The following is an 11,396-nucleotide window of genomic DNA, read 5'->3' as shown; positions in this document are numbered from 1 at the left end:
TTCTTGGAAGCTTGGAAGAGGCATCCATATAAAAAGCTTCTAGGTTCATATGCCATTTTAGTGGGCGCATCTACATTTAAAATTAATTTGAAGCAATGAACTCTGACACAGCTTTTGCCGGAGTTTACCACTCCTGGGTGCAGCATTTACATGTGTGCCTGGTCCCAGGTGCATGTTGAGCCAGGTCAGAGCTACCCCAGCTGAAAACCAGAGGCTGCCCTTAGCCTGGTTTAGTGTGCTGCAGAGGGGCAGGTTGGAGCACAAGGGTGCTAGTCAGCAGGCAGCCCTGGACTTTAGCACCCTTGTGTCCCAACCAGCCCTGGTCACCAGCTACACATAACAAATACTATTAGAGACACACTAGTATGACTTCAGCCAACATGCATGCTAACATTTTCAGGAATTTTAGAATTCTAGCATTAACTCTTAAAATGCCTGATGATACATGGAGAAATTAGCTTGTGCTACTTAAGAGGAAGTGCTCTGGAAGAGCATGAAGAGGTGGCAAGAAGTTTTGAAAATGCAGCTGACTGAACAGTGAATCTGAGGGCAGACAATGTAGTGATGGTGGTGATGTGGGGGGAGGGAGGGAAGATGTTCCATAGAGGAAGGCAGGATACTCCAAGCATTTGCTGTATCAAGCATGTGGCTTTTCCTCCAGGAGCTGAAGTCATGTTCCTATTATCCTACAGTATAAGAATGATGTAGCTGTGATGGTCCAGAAATTATGCAAGAGGCAAGGATTTATTGGGGTGATACCTTTTATTGGACCAACTGTAGCTAGGATAAAGTTAGACAAGCTTTCAAATGCAAGACCTTCTTCATCAGGTTTCCCTTGGAGGATCCACTTTATACATTAATGTCCCTTTCTGTAAGGTGGTTCTTCCTACATGTGCACTCAAGTACGTCCCTTTAAAGAAGACCACTGCCTCAGAGCTTACCAGTAAGTAGTGGAGAAGGGATCTTTGTCCTAAACTTAGATGAAAAGTTAAAATTCCACATCATATGGGGAAGATTCATTATGACATCATGTGGGGGAAGATTCTTCAAAAAAGAAAGTCTCGGAGCAAGCCAACATGGAACTCAGCTTGCTGGTTTCCCACCTGGAAGAGTCTTCAAGTCCATCTTCTGTCCCAGTGAGATTGACAGAAGCTTTCAGGACAGGCATCTCTCTTTTCATTGCAAGGGGTGGGGCAGGAGGGAAGGAGTTGGGAAACCTAGATTTTTCTTCAGACTGAGACTCAACCTGTGCCTAGAATAGCTTAATCCTCTTTGTTCTTGCAGTTTGCCTGACAGTCAAGGCATTACAGACTACATGCATTTTGTTTCATTGCTTAGAAGAGGTCATGGTCCCAGATGTAGTAACTCTGCATGTACCAAATATTTCAGTATAGCAGTTCACCATGCAGAAACAGAAGAAAGGGGGGCAGGGCAGGGAGAAGTGTAGTTGCTTTACAGATAGAGGAGCTTACTATTTCCTGGCAAGTGTATATCAACAGCAGCTATTTGCACATCAAGGTTTAAACGCACTCATTGTGCACAAATAGCATCTGTTTTCTTAAGTCAGTGTGATTAATGCATGCCTTGAGAACAGGCATTTAGTCTGTGGGAAATGATTAGGGACAGTTTAAGGTCATCTGGATTACCTTAGTTGTGCATTTGCCATTTTGTAAGTGCAAACATTTTAATTCCAGGTTTGTCAGATCTCTAGTTTTAGAAGCCTGCTCTGTTCTATTCTAACTTGAACTCGCACCAAAAGCAGAAGGTGCAGATCCTTCACTAGTGTGAGTCAGCACTCCCTTAGTATGTGTAAGGTATATCAACAATAGTTGAAGATATGCCACATTCCCTATTCAACTTGGGTATTTCCTTTGCTCTTGAAAGATTTCAGTGACAAAAGACTTGTACTCTCTTCAGGAACTCCAATGGAGCTTGCTTGCCAGCTAAGCAGAAGTGGCACTACCACCTTCCAGCTGAAGATAGAGAGCTATGGGAGGGACTTAGTTCTTTTCCCAGTAACTTTAGTAGTAAGAGAAAGGGACAGATTTATTGAGGGGGAGAGTTGCATACAGAACCCATTCTCCCTTCCTTGTGGGATATCATCTGGCTTGCATCCATAGAAATACATACATTGAGAACCATACATGCTTCTCAAGTAAATCTAAGGATGTCAATCTCCCACTGTATTCGGCCTTGGTGAGGCCACAGCTGGAGTACTGCATCCAGTTCTGGGCTCCACAATTCAAGATGGATGTGGAGAAGCTTGAGAGAGTCCAGAGAAGAGCCACGTGCATGATCAGAGGACAAGAGAACAGGCCTTATGAAGAGAGGCTGAGAGCCATGGGACTCGTCAGCCTGGAAAAGCGCAGGCTCAGGGGTGGCCTGGTGGAAGCCTGTAAGTACATCAGGGGTGTACATCAGGATCTGGGGGAATGCCTGTTCACCAGAGCGCCCCAAAAGATGACAAGGTCCAACGGTCACAAACTCCTCCAAGGCCGTTTTAGGCTGGACATAAGAAAAAACATCTTTACTGTCCAGGCCCCGAAGGCCTGGAATAGACTCCCTCCAGAGGTGGTGCAAGCACCTTCTCTGGACTCTTTTAAGAAACGTTTGGACGTTTATCTTGCTGGGATCCTTAGATCCTACCTGACTTCCTGCCCTTGGGGTAGGGGGCTGGAGTTGATGATCTTCCAAGGTCCCTTCCAGCCCTAATGTCTATGAAATCTATGAAATCACATAGGCCATAGGTTCTGATCTAGTGTGGTAAATCCTATCTAGTCCCATATCCTCATCTAACAAGGCTAGCATCAGACGTTCTAGACTACAATCTAGAGGAAGGTTCAAGAAACCCTGCAGTAGGGAACTCTTGGGAAAAAAAATCAGACCCTTATAATGGTTCTTTTCTATACCCAGAAGTTGGATGCTGGCTTAAACTCCAAGCCACAAGGGTTGTATGCCCTCCCAGAGTTTATGTACACTGGTTTGTCCTAGTTCTGGACAGTCCAGTCATCCCCCTTTGAATCATACCAAATTCTTGGCCTCAGCAACATCCTGTGGCAATGAGGAGGCCAGTGCCATCACAGGGGATTGCAAAGTTTGCTGTCCCAGACTGTTTGCAACAGCAGCTGTTACTAGTTCCACAGTAACTCCAAGAACACCCCCACCCTCTTCTTGCAAAACTAACCTCAAAGCCACCAGTCTACATCAGGATGAAAAACGAAAAGATATTACCATTTTAAGGCAAACCAATTTGGGGATAATGGAAAAACATAACAAGTGGTTGAGAATATGAAGTTATTCTTATATCTTGTACCAGATATTGTCTGGTTTACTACTCACTGCTAGGGCTTCTGCTGTAGCATTAGGATATACTGACAAAGTTTCAAGCAGTCAGTGGTCAACAGTGACTTTATATTGGGGTTTACCTCCATTTTGACTATGCAGAGGCTAACATTTCCCATAGGTCTATTAGTAAGAGTGGGCAGTTTTTCTCTGCTTATCTGTGCTTTCAGCTGCACAGCTTCAGACACAGTCAGAGCATGGGATCCTCTGACTAGTGCTTTAGAAGCTTGAATTACTGAACAGCTCCTGTTCAGTTCTACAGTGTGGAGGGAGGATAATAGCCAGTAAAACCTAATGTAAGATGAATTCAGTTTTCCTCTGCCTGTCTCTGCCTTTAATCTTCCTTCCTAGTCCACATGTTTCTGCAATTCCATCTGTTCTCATGGCAGCTGTCCCAAGAAAAGAGTAAGAATAAAAAGAAATGGAACCAAAAAACAGGATCAGCTGAAAAAGCCAAGGCTTTTAGCGGCACAAGGAGTCACTTTTGGTCAAAAGTCACCACCATTTCCTCTGAAATGTGTTAATAAAAGACAACTCAGGGAAGAAACTGCCAACTTCCAGCTGCACAATGCTAATTGCTGGAGAGGTCACAAGGAGTGAAGCTGCCTTTCCTCCCACCTCTCAGGGCTGGCCTTGCGGGTGGGTGACATGGGCGACTGCCCAGGGTGCTGTGGTCATAACACCCCCCCACCGCCAAGTGCAGCCCAAAACCCCATCCACACGCGCACACTTCCTCTGCCAAGCCCAGCTTACCCCCTATCTCCAGCTACTGCTCAGGAGGAGCCAGACTGGGCACATGTGGGTGGGGTAGCAGCAGCAGTGCCTGCCCATCTGCCTGCCTGGCACACCATGCCACTCTGCCTCCCTAACAGACTGCTCTTGCCTGCAGCACTACTTCTGACTTGCAGGGGATGCCATAGTACAAGTTCACATAGGGCACCACTTTCCTTAAGGCCAGCCCTGCTCCCAGTACTCACCCAAGCAGATGGTCTCATACTGGTTGGAGAGTAAGATTAGATTCTCATATACATGCAGAAACAGGGATGTTGAGCCAGGCACCAGGACTTTCAAAGTCATAAGTGTAACAATGACAGGAACCAGAGTTACCACTGGAAAGAAAAGCAGTGAAGCACAACAGGCAAAGCTGAACTAAAAAGGCAAGGGCCAGGGCAGCCATAGGTGTACATACATCGTTTCAGTTACCAATTAACTAAAGAACTTTGTGTTAATTAGAAGTATTCAGTATTTTATCCAAGGCATATACTACAGTAAGAGTCAGCAATTTTAAGACTGAAGAGATCCAGACCTCTCAGGCCATGATCATCACTTCATGCCCCCTACTACACTCGGTCAGACTCCTTCTATTCTTTATACCAAAGACAAATAAGGCATTAAAGCAGTCTTACCTGCAAGCTCCACACAGCTGAGAAACAGCTAATCCTCAGTGCTTCTCAGGTCCAGTAATCCTCCAGATTTACACCATCCTAAGCCAGAAATAGGAAAAAAAAGACACACTTCATTTCCTGCTTAAATACCCACCGTGTGGCCCAGGTGAGAGCCTCCCTTTCCCAACTGGCAGGTAACTAGGTTCTGTAGGACAAAGAGTTTGCAGTAAATTACCCCCTTGTCTTCCTGCTCATGCAAAGGCTATACACAGGACTGTATAAAGGTCTTCTTACATGTTTGTAAAACACCAGGCATGAAAATTAATTTACCTGAATAAGAGTGATACTGGTAGCTAATCTTCAGTAAAGGATTCCATTCCCCATGGCACATGCCCTGTTAAGGCAACATGTAAAGAGATTCAATAAAAGTAACATATAATTGGGGTCAAGGCCCCTGCTTCTCCCTGATATGTTGTGAGCTCATTGGTGAGCAGGCATCATATTGGACTCCAAGCCCAAATACTCAGGTAGAACCTTTTCATATAATCCCAGAATACTCCCTTAGCAGGATCTGCCCATTGAAAATGTTCCTTCCAAAGGGCATCACTCAATTCTTCCTGCCCCCTCCCTGACACTGCCTCAGTGGTAATAGTGCCTGGACTCCGGGTCTCCCAAGCTGGGATGAAATTCATTGCTGTGGCTATGTTCTATTCCTGTTTGTGACTGTAGGAGGAATAACAACAAGATCTAGAGCTGCATGTGATTATCTTAGGGACCACAGCTATTTAGGGATGCAGGACAAAGTGTTCAAGTGTGGACACTGATTCTGGGTGTCTTCTGCTAGGCAAACAGAGACTGGGGCACCCCAGAGCAGTTGCTACATATTCAAATGAGGCTACTAGCACAGTGATCCCCTGAAGAGCATTGCTGGGATGACGCTCCATGCTCCTTACTATGTTCATGGCAGACTCTTATACTGCTCTTACTTTCCTCCTGGTTTTTGTCTCTCCTCCTCTTTTTTGTGTGTTTCTTCTTGCACTTCCTTTTCCTGATATTTAGACAACAAGATGATCACAGATTCTCTTTCTCTGCCCTTTTGTCTTTTTCTTTCTTCCCTTTCTCTTTTCTTCATACCTTTCTTTGGCATCATTCCCACTCTCCTCCTCTTTATTAAAAATCATCTGATTGGTGCGTATAATTCTAGCATAAATACAGAAACTGCTAGGAAGGCATCAGGTTATTGCTGGTAAAAATATGATTTGCAGGAAATTCTTATATTTCAGAATCTGCTTTTACTCTCATTTCGAGTAGAAACCAAATTGTTTCAGATTTCTTGTGAACAGGAAAAAAAATCATTTTGGAATGCTCCAGCTGCAGCTGGCTGGAACTGTTCTTCTCAGTTTTACTGCTTCTGTTAGCTGTTTCAGCCAGGGGCTGCCAGCACCACCAGGGGATGCAATGTAGAAACAGCCTGCACAACCAGACCTAGTTAGGATGAAAGTGACAAAGTGAGAGAGCAGTAAGATTTATGTGAGGTTGCTTCAATCTGGGATCCAGTACAGTTTTACCAACTGCTTATGTGCTTTGCTCAGGAGACAACAAAAGTACTTTACAGACAAACCAGACTGACAAGTACTTGCTGCTTGAGAAGCTTAATTTAGACACAACACAGTGGGCATGTCTACACGTTCACATTTACTGTGCAGTAATTTAGGCTACTGCACAGTAACCAAAAATTACTGTGAGGTAAGGGCATGCATCTACACGTGCACGCTCTTACTGCACAGTAAATATGGTGACTTAAGCCAACTTGGATGTAAATTTACCACCTGCATCATGCCCGATTAGTTACTGTGCAGTAACGCATGTGTAGATACCTTACTGTGCAGTAACACTTGGAATTAACTTTAGTCCCAAGTCAGCCCACACACAGTGTTAGTGCACTTTAATGGCTGCACATGTAGACACCAGCCGAAAAACCACTTGCTGTGCAATAACTTACTGCGCAGTAAATGCATGTGTAGATGTGCCCAGCAAGAACCAGTAACCAGGGTTGGAGAGAGAGGGAGCTTAGATTAACTGTTTCAGAGAGGGATCTTAGATTAACTGTTTCAGAGAGGCAGGGCAAGGAATGGGAGGTGGGGACTGAAATCGGTGGAAGATCAGCCAATGAATTTGACGTGGCACATAAGCATGTTGTGTTATTCCTTTTTCAGTGAGTAGGTTACAAGTAGAGACAGAGTTGGGACAGAAGATATGGGTAGAGGTTATTGAGATAAAGCTAACTCTCTCTTCTCCCATCTCTCTCATTCCCATGTATCTTGTTGCTTTTAAACAGCCATTGTTTCTGAAAGCATTGTGAGATTAAACATTGAAAGTAAATAAAGGAAGCAACAGCACTGAAGGGGGTTGTTACATAAAGGTAGCTGGGAAGGTCAAGGGAGGGGTAGTGGGAACCAGGGCTACTGCTTTCTCAGTAATTGAGCCACCTTTGGGCCACTTCTATCAACCTTTTAGCAAGAAGAGGAGGAGGAACTGATATCCCAGGAAAGAATGGTATGGCAGGACCTGACAGCCCCAGAGACCAGCTTCCCAGTCAAAGAGTTTTGTTTCTGTTGCTCAGCTAAAACAGTAAAAAACACTGTTAGCTCCTGCAGTTAACATTTTGGACCAGATTCTCACCTAATATAAATTGATGTAGCTGCATTGTCTTTCTGCTAGGATAGTTTATTCACAACTGAGGGCCTAGCTTACTCTAGCTCTCTGGATTTATTTCCCCTTTCCATTTATTTTTTCTCTCCTGTACTTTCTCTTTTGTCTCAACATGTCTGAAAATCAGGCCCCAACAAGTGTCTCCAGGTACAGTCCCAAAAAGCAAGACAGACAACATCAGGGGCCACTTTTAAAATTATTGGCCTGTTTTTTTTCCTTTCAGCTTTAAATACTTCCCTTGACTTTTTCAGGTTGTTTTCCTTATTGGATCTGGCCTTAGTTGTTTCCTTGCTTTATTTGTACTATAATATGGTTTTTCTTTCAGCTCTCCAAGAGCCAGCATTACCAAAGAGCCACAATGTTCAGGAACAGTCAGAAAGAACATTATCCCCTGAGCAAGCCAGTGACTCACCTGTAATTCTTTGTCTTCTCTTACAGGAATGAAACTGTCTTACACCAGTTCTGTTGCCCAGCAGCTGATGCAGAGCAGAAGCCCTCATCTTCGGATTCTTCACCAAGGTGGGAGATCCCTGTCACCAGGGCCTTCTCCTTTCCACTTTCTCCTCTTTTCTTACAACCTCATCCGTCTGCTTTACACTCTGCTGTCATTCACTCCTGCTTACTCCCCTGTAAACATGCTCCTGACACTTCTCTTCTACACACACATACTCCGATCTTCACCACCTCTCCAAAGCACTCTCCCACACACTCTCTCATCTACTCATCTAAATAGACATACATGCACTTTCACACACCCCCAACACCCATCTCTCTTTCTTAGATTGTAATTACTTACATATCTCCTCAGCTCTCCACTCATGCAAATGCATACTATCAGCCTATGCACTCACATGCCTCTGCCCCTTCACCTGATACATCTTCCCTACATTGCTGCCACCCATTCACACCCTCCATACAAATATACACACCCATTGCCCTTCAGCTTTCTCACACACACAGAGACCATACCATACCCCTCCCTCCCTCCCTCTCTAGCATCCCTAGTCTCTGGTCTCCTGCCCTGCTGTCTCTGGTCTCCTCCCCTATATGTGTATACATGTGGACATTCACCATCCACCAGAGCTTAGGGCTGATGTTGGCATCATGGATATGCCAACAAAGGAATTCTGTTAGCTTCTAACAGAGGCCAAGGCTTGTTTCAACATGGGTTAAGCTACTGCAGTGTAGATTCCCAAGTAAAATGGCCTGATCTGCCAATGACTGCTGACCATAATAGTATCAGTCTGCATATAGATCAGCCAGGGAAGGTCCACATTGGCCATATAGCAGAAACTGGCATAGCCTTCCCCAACTGACAAAGAGCAGCAGAGCCAAAGCTCAGGATCCAAGAAAAAGGTGGAAAATCAAAACCAACACATGAGATTTATTTCCAACCAGAAAAGTACAGGTGGATCCTGTCCCGGTGCATGGGTCAGTGCATCACTCCCATGCCACAGCACTGTCACTAGTACCACCAAATCCTAAGCACAACAAGAAGGGTGCTAAGAAAGGCCCAGTGAGGGCCTGGTGAATGCTGTGTGCCTCATTTACCACTGGACAGTGTGATTCTCAACATGTTGGTGGTTCACATTCTCCTGACCAAACCAGCCGACCCCGAGTGTTGTATGCCCATCTCAGCCAAGTCTGAAGCTCTGGATTTTCCAGTCCATCTTCTTCCTCACATGTATGTAGCCCGTAGATACCACGCTGATGGGAGTCCATAAGCGAGACAAAAAGATGCCCTAGTGAGACCATTCAGTCTCTCTTCTCTCCATTTTCCCTCCCAGTTTTCCCATAACCACCTCCCTGTCATATACTTTCCCATCCTTCTCTCTCTCATGCACCCATGCACCTTCTCCTCTCACTTCTTCATTCTCCTCCTGTTGGCAGCTATAGGATTTGTTATTAGAGATTTTCCCATTGCTCAGACAGACTCTTACCTCTGACCTTTGCAACTGACTTCATAAGCTAGTGTTCCTGGGGAAGGATTCAGGTGGGATGGGGAAGATCAGTTGCAGTGTGGGATGGTCTGCAATATATTATCTCTCTTGGCTTGCCCTGGTCATTGGAAGGGGTTCTGGCTGCTAATCCCCCTGTAGTGAATGGTTGGAGACCCAGACAGTTCTGAAGAGAACAAATGGGCATGTGTACTCAGTGGCAGGGGGTACAGCTGCACTAAGGGATGGGCAGAATGAGTAGAATCCCTCCTGCACTGAATTAGCTGGTTTGGGTGTCAGAAATGGTTTAGCCTAAGGAGAAATTAGCCCTGATGGAAAATTAGCCCAGGCAGAGTGTCCCACTAGTTCTACTGTTTCTGAGCTACCTTGTCCAGAGCAAACTCAGGTGTTTCTATATGGCAGTACTGCATACCCAAAGTGCGGAAGAGGGGTTAATCCTCTGGGCTGTCTTGATCTTCAGTGCTTAGGCCCCAGGTTGGGTGAAATTATTTAAACCTTAAGAGGAATCTGGATCCAGTTCTCCATCTATTTGGAATGGAGATGGAAGCCTATGGAGGTTGCTCTGATAAGGACAGTTGACACCTTCCCTGAAAAGATAAAACTGTGGGATGTGTTTCTGGGTTTGCTTGAGCCTCCCTCCCTCTATGGTTCTCAATGTCTGCAACCTTGGTCTTTGAACCCTGCTGCTTTTCTGTCCTTCTTCCATTCCACCTCCTTTCCAATTTGTTTGCAGCTTTCCCTTGCTTACTTCTAGCACTTTGCATCTGCTTGACCTACAAAGCTTAGTCACCCCCACTAGGGCTTAAACTCCATGTATCTGATGAAGTGAGCTGTCACTTACAAAATCTTATGCATGTCTGATTTAGTTGGTGTATAAAGCACACCTTTACCTTGCCTCCTGTCTTAAATTCCATAGTAACTTGCTGTCTCCTTAACCTCATAGGCCTTCCCTTTAGCGTACTAACACCCTACTGTGGCGACAAAAAATCACAAACACCTCAGCTCAAGATTAAGAAATCTGTGGCAGGCTTTCTGCAGTAATGCTGGGGAAACCCAAAACTGATGGATATAGATGGAAAAGGACAAGGCACTGATTTTCTAATTTTTTTTTTTTGCAAATATACTATTATTTTCATTTGGAAACACATGGAAGCTGGATCTGGATCTGAATCTGGTCTTTTCTAAAGCATATTGCCTTTGCGTTTATGGCAAAGCCCTTTTATATAGATGTCTGCTCATCTATTTCATGTCACTGAGTCTGTGTGCAACAGCTTTTCACAGTCTGCCTCCCCTGTCTCATCTCAGGGACAGTTTTGCTTTCAGCCCTGGTGATACAGCACTGTGTGCCTACCATAGTGTCCTCAGCTTGGCCATCACACTGAGAAAAGGCAGGCCTCTGGAGAAGCAGGAAAGTGCTGGAGGGTTCCCATGTCTGTTGTGACAGCATTAAGGCAGAGCTACAGAAGCCAGTCAGGCTTGGGGAGGGATGCTGCTTATGGACAATTCAAGTTTGGGTCTTGAGCTTAATGTCTTACCTGTCTCTCTCACCTGTCTTCAGACTGAAAGTACTGCTGATACTTACATAGCACATGGGAATGCAAAAGCACTATATGTCCGTGCTGTAATATCATGGCCTACTTTGGTAGACACGTAGAGCAGAATTCAAAACTCCTTGCCTGGAAGCAAAATGGATTAACATGGTCCAGGACTTGGAGGGGTGGAAAGGAAGCAAACAGAGGGTAAAATAGGTGGTAGGGTGTGATAGGGACCCTTTCTCCTCAACAAAAAGCACTGCTGTGCAGCAATCCTCCCTCCTTCTGTGAAGGAATTGTGTGTGGGGAAGATAAGGATAGTTTGTACTTTTCTACCTGTGTGGGGACCAGAAGTACACCATCAGAAGCACATCTGTGTTCTCTTCTAAATGAGAGAAGTCCTTAAGTGTCTGCCATGTCTTGGTGCTTGTGTGCTGCATAGTGCTCCCTGCACATAGTCAGGGTGA

General features: G+C 45.0%; 1 protein-coding gene across 2 annotated transcripts in view; it reads left to right on the top strand.

The window, feature by feature from the left end:
- The first annotated feature begins 7,877 nt into the window (after positions 1-7,877).
- Positions 7,878-11,396, top strand: part of IQSEC3 (IQ motif and Sec7 domain 3) — an 88,594-nt gene continuing 85,075 nt past the window's right edge. The window contains exon 1 of one of the 2 annotated variants that reach the window (XM_025209062.1): positions 7,878-7,958. The gene's annotated coding sequence lies outside the window, so the exon portion shown is untranslated. The remainder of the gene's footprint in view (positions 7,959-11,396) is intronic. The other variant, XM_025209063.1, reaches the window with a different exon arrangement.

Source organism: Alligator sinensis, unplaced genomic scaffold, assembly GCF_000455745.1.
Source record: "Alligator sinensis unplaced genomic scaffold, ASM45574v1 scaffold659_1, whole genome shotgun sequence".
NCBI lineage: Eukaryota > Metazoa > Chordata > Crocodylia > Alligatoridae > Alligator > Alligator sinensis.
This window is presented reverse-complemented; position numbering and strand designations above follow the sequence as displayed.